This window comes from Jaculus jaculus, chromosome 5, assembly GCF_020740685.1.
Source record: "Jaculus jaculus isolate mJacJac1 chromosome 5, mJacJac1.mat.Y.cur, whole genome shotgun sequence".
In the NCBI taxonomy this organism is placed as follows: Eukaryota; Metazoa; Chordata; class Mammalia; order Rodentia; family Dipodidae; genus Jaculus; species Jaculus jaculus.
The window spans coordinates 83,923,394-83,935,559 of NC_059106.1; the positions used below are offsets into that span (position 1 = coordinate 83,923,394).

The following is a 12,166-nucleotide window of genomic DNA, read 5'->3' on the forward strand; positions in this document are numbered from 1 at the left end:
TTCAATTTTGGATCAAAAAACCAGTTTAGTTTATGAGATTTTTAATTAAGATAGTTATGACTTTAGATGCAAATTATCCCATCTGAAAAAAACAGTGGGGGAGGGGAGAATAAAAGAGTGTAGGAACAGGCTATGCATCATCCTATCCCACCTTTTTAATAGAATTTACATTTCTCTTATTTTTTTAAATTTATTTGAGAGTGATAGAGAATGGGTGCACCAGAGTCTCCAGCTACTGCCAGCGAACTCCAGACGCATGTGCCACACTTGTGCATCTGGCTTACGTGGGTCCTGGGGAATTGAAGCTGGGTCCTTAGGCTTCGCAAGCAAGTGCTTAGCTAATAAGCCATCTCTCCAGCCTCACATCCCACATTTTTTAGCTGGAGGGCCTCATCCATCCAGAACCTCATTTGGGGAGAAGAATTCAAGGTTTCTCATCACCTGCCTACAGGAGCTCTGACCCAAATTTTCTGTTTTTCACCCCAACCAAAGTGACACATAATAGGGTCTGTGTGTTTCTTGGAGCAAGGAAGTCTGAGATAGGATATCTGTTTATCCTATAGGGCCACCTCACAAGCTTGAGTCCCCTCGACCTTCCCCCAGCCTCATACATCCTACATTACACCATACGAAATGTACTAAAACCAATGTAGGGTCAAGTGTGAAGGTTTCTGCTGTTACTCCCATCTTGATAACCTAAATGCCCTTGGGGGAGAGGTTGCTATTCTGAGAATCTCCTTTTTAAAATTTTTTTTAAAAAATTTTATTTATTTATTTGCGAGCAATGGACAGAGAGAAAAGAGGCAGTTAGAGAACAGGTACACCAGGGCCTCCAACCACTGCAAACGAACTCCATATACATGCCTTGTGCATTTGGCTTATGTGGGTCCTGGAGAATTGAGCCTCGAACTGGGGCCCTTGGGCTTCACAGGCAAGCACTTAACCACTAAGCCATATCTCAAGCCCAGAACCTCCTTCTTATTTTCCCTCTGTGGGAGCCTGGGGTTCAGATCCATCCTGGTTTGTGAATATTTCACAATGGGTTTTAGCCTCCAATTGCATTTTATTTTCCAAATGTTTTAAGAACTTAATAATCTGATTTCTTTAGGAGGGGCTCTATGTGGTAATAACTATTTTTACCCTGACATATACTTTTTTTTTTTGCTTTTTCGAGGTAGGGTCTCACTGTAGTCCCAGGCTGACCTGGAATTAACTCTGTCATCTCAGGGTGGCCTTGAACTCATGGCAATCCTCCTACCTCTGCCTCCTGATGTCACGCCCGGCCTGACATACACTTTAAGTAAGCCTCACTTAATGGGCTGTAACCTAATCAAATATTTAAAATTTTTTTAAAATTTATTTATTTGAGAGCAACAGAGAGAAAGAGGCAGAGAGAGAGAGAGAGAGAGAGAGAGAATGGGCACTCCAGGGCCTCCCGCCACTGCAAACGAACTCCGGATGCATGTGCCCCCTTGTGCATCTGGCTAACATGTGTCCTGGGGAATTGAGGGCTTCACACAGGCAAGTGCCTAACTTCTAAGCGATCTCTCTAGCCCCCTGATCAAATATTTTGACTCAGTTTATCTATTTAATCATCCTGTCTAGTGGGTAATTCTATCTGACAAGAGGTGACTGGAGGCAATAAGAAGAGAGGAACTGGGGCTGAGGAGATAGCTTAGCGATAATGCATTTGCCTGTGAAGTCAAAGTATCCAGGTTCAATTCTCCTGGTTCCACGTAAGCCAGATGTACAAGGTGCCACATGCATCTGGAGTTCATTTGCAGTGGCTAGAAGCCCTGGCGTGCCCATTCTTTCTCTCCCTCTCTGTGTCTCAAATAAATTAAAATTTAAAAATTAAAAAAAAGAGGAACTATAAGGAGAATCAGAGTTATATTCTGCTTTTCACTCTTTTTTTCCTTGTCAGAGACAACTGGCCATTTTTGTTTCTGGGCAAGGTTTAGAGGAAATAATGGTTTAAACTTTCTTGGGGTCTGAAATGAAGGTTACCAACCATTTTCCCAAGAGTTCAGCTCGCCATGAATTTAATCCCACCTTTAATCTTAGCACTTGGGAGGCAGAGGTAGGAGGATCGTTGAGAGTTTGATGTAACCCTGAAACTACATAATGAATTTCAGGTCAGCATGGTCTAGAATGAGACCTTACTTCAGAGAAAAGCAAAGGTATAAGCCTTGGAATAAAGGCAAAACATGACCACTTTGGTTTTGGGGTAATCTTTATCAATACATCTAACACACCTGAAAATATTTTTTTGTTTGTTTGTTTTTGTTTTTTCGAGGTAGGGTTTCACTCTAGTCCAGGCTGACCTGGAATTCACTATGTAGTCTCAAGGTGGCCTCGAACTCACAGTGATCCTCCTATCTCTGCCTCCCAAGTGCTGGGATAAAAGGCGTAAACCGCCACACCTGGCTCCCTGGAAATAATCTTATTAAGACTAGATAAAGCAGGGCTGGAGAGATGATTTAGCAGTTAAGGTGCTTACCTGTGCAGCTTAAGGACTTAAGTTGACTCTCCATGTCCCACATAAGCCAGATGCACAGTGATGCAAGCACATGAGGTTGTACATGCACACCAGGGGGTGCATGCATCTGGAATTCAATTACATTGGCTGGATGCCTTGACATGCCAATTCTCTCTCTCTTTTTCTCATTCTTGCTATCTTGCATTTTTTTTTTTTTAAGGCCAGTCTGTTGGGGTTGCCTCAAAAAACAAAGAGAGAGAGAGTAGTTAAGGCAGATTTTTATTGTCTGTTTTGAGACAGGCTGGGCTGAAACTAAGGCCAGTTGCCTCCTCCTTTCAAGTGACAGGACTAGTACAACCAATAGGATCCTATCATTTCCATAATCTCTTAAAATACCTGGTTAATTATGAGCCACCATATCTGGTAGAATTTTGTTTTTCCCAATAATCCTCTATGCAACTTAAAGTAAAATTAGAACTTAACCTCAATAATTATGATATCATATAACAAATTATGACCTGCTCATATAAAATTTTAGCTCACTGTAAGCCTTGTTTGACTTTAGTAATTTTGAACTGGAGAGAAAATAGAGGGGAAAAAAGTACATCTTAGGCATGTTCTAGGGTATTGCAGTATTGACAAAAAAAGAGTAAAACAAAAACAGTGAAATGAAACAAACAGAAAATAAAACATTGAAATAAATAGAATGCCAGCAAAAGCTTCAGGAGTGAGTAGGATGGAGCATTTCCCAGCTAAAAAGTGTTGGACTATTTGGATTTAAAAAAAATGTACTTGGGCTGGAGAGATGGCTTAGCAGTTAAGCACTTGCCTGTGAAGCCTAAGGACCCTGGTTCGAGGCTCAATTCCCCAGGACCCACGTTAACCAAATGTACAAGGGGGCGCACGCGTCTGGAGTTTGTTTGCAGTGGCTGGAGGCCCTGGCGTGCCCATTCTCTCCCTCTCTCTCTCTCTCTCTCTCTCTCTCTGTTGCTCTCAAATAAATAAATAAAAATAAACCAAAAAATTTTAATAAAAAGCCATACTGCAAGTTAAAAAGGAGATATAAAGGGAAGAGAAAGGAAGGGAGGAGGGTACTTAATAGGTTGGTATTGTATATATGTAAGTAGAATGATTGAGATGGTGAGGAGATATGATGGAGAATGGAATTTCAAAGGGGGAAGCGGGGGGGGGGGGAGGGAAGGTATTACCATGGGATATTTTTTATAATCATGGAAAATGTTAATAAAAATTGAGGGAAAAAAAAGAGTAACAATAAAAAAGCCATACTGTGGCTGGAGAGATGGCTTAACAGTAACACTTTCCTATGAAGCCTAAGGACTCATGTTCAATTCTCCAGGTCCCATGCAAGCCAGATGCACAGTGATGCAAGTGTATGAAATTGCACATGTGCACAAGGGGGCTCACGTGTCTAGAGTTTGATCACAGTGGCTGGATGCCCTGGCTCACCAATTTTCTCTCTTTCTCTTTCTCTCATACACATTAATAAAAGGCCAGTCTGTTGGGCTTTCCTCAAAAAAAAAAAAAAAAGGAAGGAAGGAAGGGAAGGAGGGAGGGAGAGAGGAAGAAAGGAAGGAAGGAAGGAAGGCAGACAGGCCATACTGTAATTTATCACACATAATAAAGAAACCAAAAGGTATCTGTCTGTAAGCAACATCTTCAGTTTTTTATTGACAACTACATACTTACAGACAATAAACCATGATAACCCCCCCCACACACTTTCCCTTTCACAAATCCACTCCTCATCATATCCCTTCCCTCTCTCCATTAGTCTCTCTGTTATTTTGATGTCATCATCTTTTCCTCCTATTATGAGGTTTTTGTGAAGGCACTGTGAAGTCATGGATATTGAGACCAATTTCTGTCTGGACAATTGCATTGTAAGCAGTCCTGCCCTTCCTTTGGCTCTTAAATTCTTTCCTGCACCTCTTCTGAAATGTACCCTGAGCCTTGGACAGTGTGAGAGAGATGTTTCAGTGCTGAGCACCTCTGCAGTTATGATAAGCATATTCAAACAGGTGGGTGAAATGAAGGAGAATCAATGAAAGAGCTCAGTAGATAGCTGAATAAAATGGAAAGGGCCGGGTGTGGTGGCGCACGCCTTTAATCCCAGCACTCAGGAGGCAGAGGTAGGAGGATCGCCATGAGTTCAAGGCCACCCTGAGACTACAGAGTTAATTCCAGGTCAGCCTGGACCAGAGTGAGACCCTACCTCAAAAAACAAAACAAAACAAAACAAAGATGGAAAGGAATTAAAAAAAAAAAAACTCATAGGGTGTGGTGGCACAGGCCTTTAATCCCAGCACTTGGGAGGCAGAGGTAGGAGGATACCTTGAGTTTGAGGCCACCCTGAGACTACATAGTGAATTCCAGGTCAGTCTGGGGCTACAGTGAAACCCTACCTTGAAAAACCAAAAAAATAAAAATAAAAAAGATAAAATTTTTTTTAAAATGCAGCAATAGCAGCTCTTGTGGAGCCTTTATTGAGTGCTATGGTCGGCCTTGATGAAGGTTGGTCTGGGATGGCAGTCTATCCATAAGTTTAGTTGAATCTTAAGTAGATTCCTCCTTGTGCATGTGTCTCCAGGCAGGTCTGGGTGGGTACTGGAAGGCCAGTGCTCAGGCTCTGGAATATGGTCAGCTTGGGAGTCCCTATCCAGAGAAGCATAGGCATGCAGGCAGGTGGGGGAGTGAAGTCAGCATCAAATGAGGCTGATCCCCAATTCCAGCAGGTAGGACTTGGAGTAATACCCACAGTGCAGAGGCGTCTCATTTGGGCCCTGGTTGTCCTACCCCCCCTCATTGTCCTAGGCTTTGGAATATGATTAGCCCCGGAATCCCTGCTTTGGTGGTGGTGGTGGCAGCAGCAGTGGCAGGAAGGGAGGTCAGAATCTAGTATGACTGATCCACAATCCCAGCATGTGGGGTCTGGGGTGTAAGGCTGGAGTAGCTCATCTGGGCCCTAGATAGTCTACCTTATTCACTGCCCAGGGTTTTGGAGTGTTGAAAGCTCTGAAGACCCTACTGGTGATAGCAGTGGCAAAACCTGAGAGGGGCAGGCTAAGAAGAGAGGTCAGTACCTAATGTGTCTGATCCCCCATCCTAACAAGTTAAAGCTAGGATGCCTGTGGGTAGGGAGCTCATCTGGGCCCTGGTCAGTCTACCCTATGCTTGCTGCCTGGGGCTTTGAAGTATGATCAACTCTTGTGTCCATATTCTTGTGTGGTGGTGGTTACAATGTTAATTGACCTAGGCTCAGAGGGGAAGGGTGGGAAGGGAGGTCAGAGCCTAATGTGGCTGATCCCCAATCCCTTCAAGTGGGGTCCACAGTTGTACCTATGTTGAGTGTGAGCTTACCTAGTCCCTGGGCAGCATACCCTACTTACTATCTGAGTCTCTGAAGTGTGGTAAGGTCCAGAGCCCTACACTGGTGGTGGTGGTGGCAGCCAAGATGGAGGCAGAGGTTCAAGGAGGCAGTCAACAATATTAAAGTGAAATAGGGAAGTACAATGAAGGTAGGCATACAAATATTTTAGACTTAGACATTTGTATTATGCTAAAATATTTCTGTGGACTGTGCCAGGAAAAAGCTTCTAAAAGCCTGCAGAGTGTTTGTTTTGCTAATGTGATGACTCATGGTTTATCCCCAGGTATCTTCAGGCTCATCATCAAACGATCAATCATATGATTAGAATGGTGGGCTTGGGCTGGAGAGATGGCTTAGTGGTTAAGGCACTTGCTTGCAAAGCCTAAGGACCCAGATTCAACTCACCAGAACCCATATAAGCCAGATGCACATGGTGGTACATGCATCTGGAGTTCATTTTCAGTGGCTCGAGGCCCTAGCATTCCCATTCTCTCCACGCCCTCCTCTCTCTCTCAAATAAATAAAAAAAATATTTTGTTAAATTCATTTGAAAGCAGAGAGACTGATAGAAGAGAGACAGACAGAGAGAGAATGGGCATGCCACAGCCTCCAGCCATTACAGATGAACTCCAGATTCATGTGCCCCTTGTGCATCTGGCTTACGTGGGTCCTGGAGAATTGAACCTGGGTCCTTTGGCTTTGTAGGCAAAAGCCTTAACTGCTAAACCATTTCACCAGCCCTAAAATTTAAAAAAAAAAAAGTCAGGCTTGAGCCAGCCTGGGACAGAGGCCCAAATTTGAGTTCAGATATGTATGAAATCCCAATAAAACTCTGGATTCCAAAGTTCAGTAGAGTTCCAAAGTTCAGTAGAGTTCCAAAGTTCAGTTCCTGGTTGGTAAACACATTTGTTTGCAGGGAGGGTGACACTCCCTGCTTTCACAGAGCAGGCCCAGTAGCTGAGTTTCCTCCCAGGCTTTTCCTTCCTAGATTGTCCTTGATGTTAAAACTGGAATAAGTATAGTGCTTTCTTGAGTTGTTTGAATTGTTCTAGAGAATTATCAAACATGAGTCATCAGTCAATTTGAAGCAGGAATAGTCTGAGGGTTGGGGGTCTTGTTTTAAAAGTATGGCAGTCTTGTTGAAGACTTTACTCTTAATCTTGTAGAGTCTTTGCTAGGGCTGTAGGCTTCTCATGAGAGTTACACTGCATTACCTCAAGCTGCAGATGGTGTCTGAATAGCTTCTTTAGGGAAGGCCATTGAAGCCTGGCTCATTGGAGGGAATGCTCATTGTGGTGATTTGAATGTGAAATGTCTCCATAGCCTTAAGTGTTTGAATATTTTTCTTTTTAAAGAGAGAGAGAGAGAATATGAATCTGAGCACCAGGGTCTCCAGCCACTGCAAAAGAATTCTATACACATACACCACTTTGTGCATCTGGCTTATGTGGGTACTAGAGAATTGAACCTGGGTCCTTGGGCTTCACAAGCAAGTGCCTTAACCACAAAGCCATCTCTCCAGCCCATTTTTGAATATTTAATCCTTAGTTGGTGGCACTATTTGGGAAGTTTATGGAACCTTTAGGAGGTGGAGCCTTGCTGGAGGAGATGTGTCACTAGGGGTGGGCCATTGAAAGCTCAAGCTAGTAATGTGAATTCTGTTGAAAGGAAAAGGCCTGATAGAATATTGAAGCGGTCTCTGCTCCACAAGGTCAGCATACAGAGGCTGCTATAGCTCTACTCTAAGGCCAAGCCTCTCCCAAGCTGATTGTACAATTTGGCAATATTGTCCATGTGGTACTGATTTTAGAAACATGAAAAGTGAAAAAAATAGAAGGTTCATAAGTTGCACCATGGATCCAGAGAGCCACTGTGCCCAAGCAGTTATGGAAGCAGGGTCAAAGTCTGTCCATGGAGGCTGAGAGGCCATTGTATGAAGCAGTGAGGATGAACTAATTGTAGGTTGCAGTGGAGACTCCAGGATGTTGCAGATGTCATTGTGGTAGAAAAGAAGCTAGAAGTTGAACTGATTCACTGAGTTACTATAAGAGTTAATTGCTGAGTAGTTAAAACTTATCTTTGTCAGCAGATGGAAAAATCCCAAAGAAGGAACTGTCCAGAAAATGTCCACTGGGATGATAAGAAGGAAGGACAGTTTAGGTTAAAACAAAGTAAAATGGAGTTCATTGTTAGGGTTGTCTGACTACAAAAATGATTGATAGGCAAATTGTCACATCTTGTTTGTTCACTTACCCCTTCCCCATGGCTATGAAAACTATAAAATCGAAATAAAATATCTGCTTGGGGCTAAAGCTTCTTTGGAGCACTACCTCAAGCTTTTTGGGTAATAAACTCCTCTACTTTCACTCATTCTGGTGTTGGAGTGCTCTTTCTAGAGAATTTCCACAACATCAGGACTGTGGGACATCTGCCAAGGAAAGCTGTGTACTAAGGGTAGATTCTGCTCAGGAGAGGGGATGCAGGCAGCATAGCTTGTGAGGAAGAGCTACCCAAGCTATATGGAGCCAGGTGATTTCATCATGACTCTCTGATACTAGACATGGAGCTGCATGATTTGATGTTTTCCTTGTTGATTTTTAGTCTTACATTGGCCCATTCTTTCTTTTCTATGGCCTTAGTCCTCCCTTTTGAGTTGGAATATAATTCGTGGTTTGATTTTTACAAGGTTTATAGTTTATAGAGACTGCTTTGAGTCTTAGATGAGAGTCTTTGGACTTTGGAACAGTATTGGGACTGGTAAAGCCTATGCAGACTTTTAAAGTTGGACTAAATGCATTTTGCATAATGAGATGGCCATGAGTCTGTGAGAACCAGGAACAGAATGTGTTAGTTTGAATGTAAAATGTCCCCCAAATTCTCATGTATTTGAATATTTAACCATCAGTTTTTAGAGCAATTTTTGAAGGTTATGGAACCTTTAGGAGTTGGGGCCCTAATGGAGGAAGTATGTTAATGGGGGTGGGCTTTGAGATTTACAGCCCAGCCCTGATCTCTCTGCTTCCTCTCAACTGTTATACTGATGTGATCCAATTTCCTGTTCATATCATGTTCCTTACCATACTGAAACTAACCCTGGAAAATATAAGGTGAAATAAACTTTCTCCTCCCTTAAACTGCTTCTGTTTGGGTGTTTTGTCCCAGCAATGAGAAAATAACTGATTTATTATCTCTTCAACTGCCAGGCTGCAGGAATCCACCATTGGTTTCCCTTGCATTACAGAGACTTTTTGCCAAAGATGTCAATTAGAATCCAGTATTTTTGCCAGTGTCTTGACATCAGCTCCATAACTGAGGAACAGTTTCTTTTCTCCAACATTGTGTGTATTTGGTAAGCTTTAAAAATTCTAACAAGCACTTCCATCTCATTGTTTTGGGACAGTACAGCTACCAATCACGCTGTATCTGTTTGGGAAGGGAGAAAAAACTAGTTGGTACCTGTAGCAGCTTCTCCAGGTAAGTCATGGAGGGTTGTATGAGACTTAACATGGCTAGCCACAGGCTGTCAGCGGTGGTGGTGGGGGGGGGGGGTTGTGTACCTTTAGAAAGGAGAGGTCTGTGAGCCCCTCTCACTATAGCTGCTAGAGTGTAGGTTTCTGTTTCTGCTAAGTGATGTGGTTTTTTCTTGTCATCCTTATGGCTTAACTCTATTTTTAAACTGCTTTAGATATTACTGCTCGGTGTTCTTGAGGCTTAATACACCAAGACACTTCTCAGATGTTCTAACCTCAGGTTTAACAGTAATAATGCCCATTGTCCTGCTATCCCATGGCTATGTGTTCAAGGTGAGCCTCATGCAGAGGAGCCACCACTGTTGCCACTGATGGTCTGGGGAAATGGTGACCCCAGCATGCAGGCTGTCCCTAGAGGGTTCAAGTGCTATGAGTAGAGCTGGTGGTGATTTCTAACAATCCTCCTCTGGCCCTCAGCACCCTCTACATGGAGGACATGACTAATCTCATTTCTTTCCCAGTGTTCTGAGCTGTGAACTTGTGTGGCCCACCTTGGCCTATTTCTGTTATTTTGGTTATGAATCATCTTCCTGTGGAAATGACAAAAGCTACATCTTTACTGTCTTCACAAGCACAATATGTGTTGTCACATGCTGTGAGTGTGGGCTGTGGTGTGTGTCTGTGTGTGTACATATGTGTATATGTATATATCATGCAGTAGGCCTGTCATGCTGCCGTCCAACGGCAAAGCAACAAGTATAATAAAAGTTGTCCACAGGTTCTCTCTCATATGTGGATCCTAGCTACAGATGATTGGGCTTCTGCGTGAGAAGGAAAATACTTAGTAGCAGAGGCCAGTAAGTTAAAAAGGAGACATAAAGGGAAGAGAAAGGAAGGGAGGAGGATACTTAATAGGTTGATATTGTATATATGTAATTACAATGATTGTAATGGGGAGGTAATATGATGGAGAATGGAATTTCAAATGGAAAAGTGTGGGGGTGGGGAGGGAGGGAATTACCATGGGATATATTTTATAATCATGGAAAATGTTAATAAAAATTTTTTTAAAATCTTGGGTTTTTTTTTTTTTTTTTTTAGTTAGGATCTCACGGTTGCCCAGGCTGACCTGGAATTCACTATGTAGTATCAGGGTAGCCTCGAACTCATGGCAATCCACCTACCTCTGTCTTCCAAGTGCTGGTATTAAAGGTGTGCACCACAACTCCTGGCTAAAAGAAAAAATTCTAACAAGCACTTTGCAAATCTTTTTTTTTTTTTTTTTTTTTTTTGGTTTTTCAAGGTTGGGTCTCACTCTAGCCCAGGCTGACCTGGAATTCACTGTGTAGTCTCAGGTTGGTCTCAAACTCACAGCAATCCTCCTACCTCTGCCTCCCCTGTGCCACCATGCCCGGCCAGTTTGAAAATCTTCAAATTGAAAAATTACTAAGTACTAATCATGACAGTGAAATAAAGATATACCATATTATAGGCTGGGCTTGGTGGTGCACACTTTTAATCCTAGTACTCAGGAGGCAGAGATCGGAGGAGTCCTATGAGTTCAAGGCCACTTGGGACTACAGAGTGAGTTGTGGGTTAGCCTGGGCTAGAGTGAGAGACCCTGTCTCAAAAAAAAAAAAAAAAAGATATGCCTTTAGTTCTAGTGGTTGTCATCAAGGATTCAATGTAAGACTGAGAAGAAGCTATTAGTAGAGAAATTGTAAATGAACAGTAGATGAATACATTCTGATATTATTATTATTATCTGACATGGAGACCCTAATTGCTTTTCATTTGGCTTATTAAAGAAGTTCTCTAGCTTCTTTATTCAGTCTATTCTTTTCGGAGCTAGTTATTTCTAATGTATTGCTTTGTGCCTGTCATTCTACTTCTTATAACTTGTCAGTAAATTTTCCATTTACAACTAGGATAAAAATATTAAAGCTTATTTTTATTATAAAAGGTAAGAATTGGGCTGAAGAGATGGCTTAGTGGTTAAGGTGCATGCCTGCGAAGCCTAAGGACCCTGGTTCGATTCTCCAAGTCCCACATAACCACATGCATCTGGAGTTCATTTGTAGTGGCTAGAGGCCCTGTTGCACCCATAAATAAATTATTTAAAAAAAATAAGAATTGGGCTGGAGAGATGGCTTAGCAGTTAAGGTACATGCCTGTCAAACCAAAGGAGCAAGGTTCAATTCCCCAGTACCCATGTAAGCCAGATGTACAAGGTGGCACGTGTATCTGGAATTTGCAGTAGTGGCAGAAGGCCCTGGCACACCCATTCTCTCTCTCTACCTTTTCCTCTTACTCTCAAATAAATAAATAAAATATGTGTCTAAAACGTGAGAATTAGCCTTTAAACTTGGGAGGCAAAGGGTATAATCACCATGAGCTCAAGGCCACCCTGAGACTATATAATGAATTCTAGGTCAGCCTTGGCTACAGTGAGACCCTCTCCTGGGGGGAGGGTATGTGCAACCCTATGTCTGACTCTTCTTTTTTGTATTTTTTATGAGAGAGAGTATTGGTGTGCTAGGACCTCCACCACTGCAGTCGAACTCCAGACCATCTTGTGTGCATTACACACTTGCGTGCTTCTGTCACCTTCTGCATCTGGTTTATGTGGGATCTGGAAAGTTGAACATGAGTTCTTAGGCTTCACAAGCAAGCACCTTAACCACTATACCTTCTCTCCAGCCCTGACTATATTTTGTATTTATTTACAAGCCTAGAGTAAAAGAGACAGAGTGAGTTTGGGCAAAAGAACTCCAGATATGTATGCTAGGATTTGTGTTTCTGGTTTTATGTGGGTACTGGGGAATTTAA

At 42.5% G+C, this 12,166-nt stretch overlaps 1 protein-coding gene across 4 annotated transcripts in view; it reads left to right on the forward strand.

The window, feature by feature from the left end:
• Mast2 (microtubule associated serine/threonine kinase 2) overlaps positions 1-12,166 on the forward strand; it is a 216,644-nt gene that overhangs the window by 154,359 nt on the left and 50,119 nt on the right. The gene's annotated exons all lie outside the window — the stretch shown is intronic.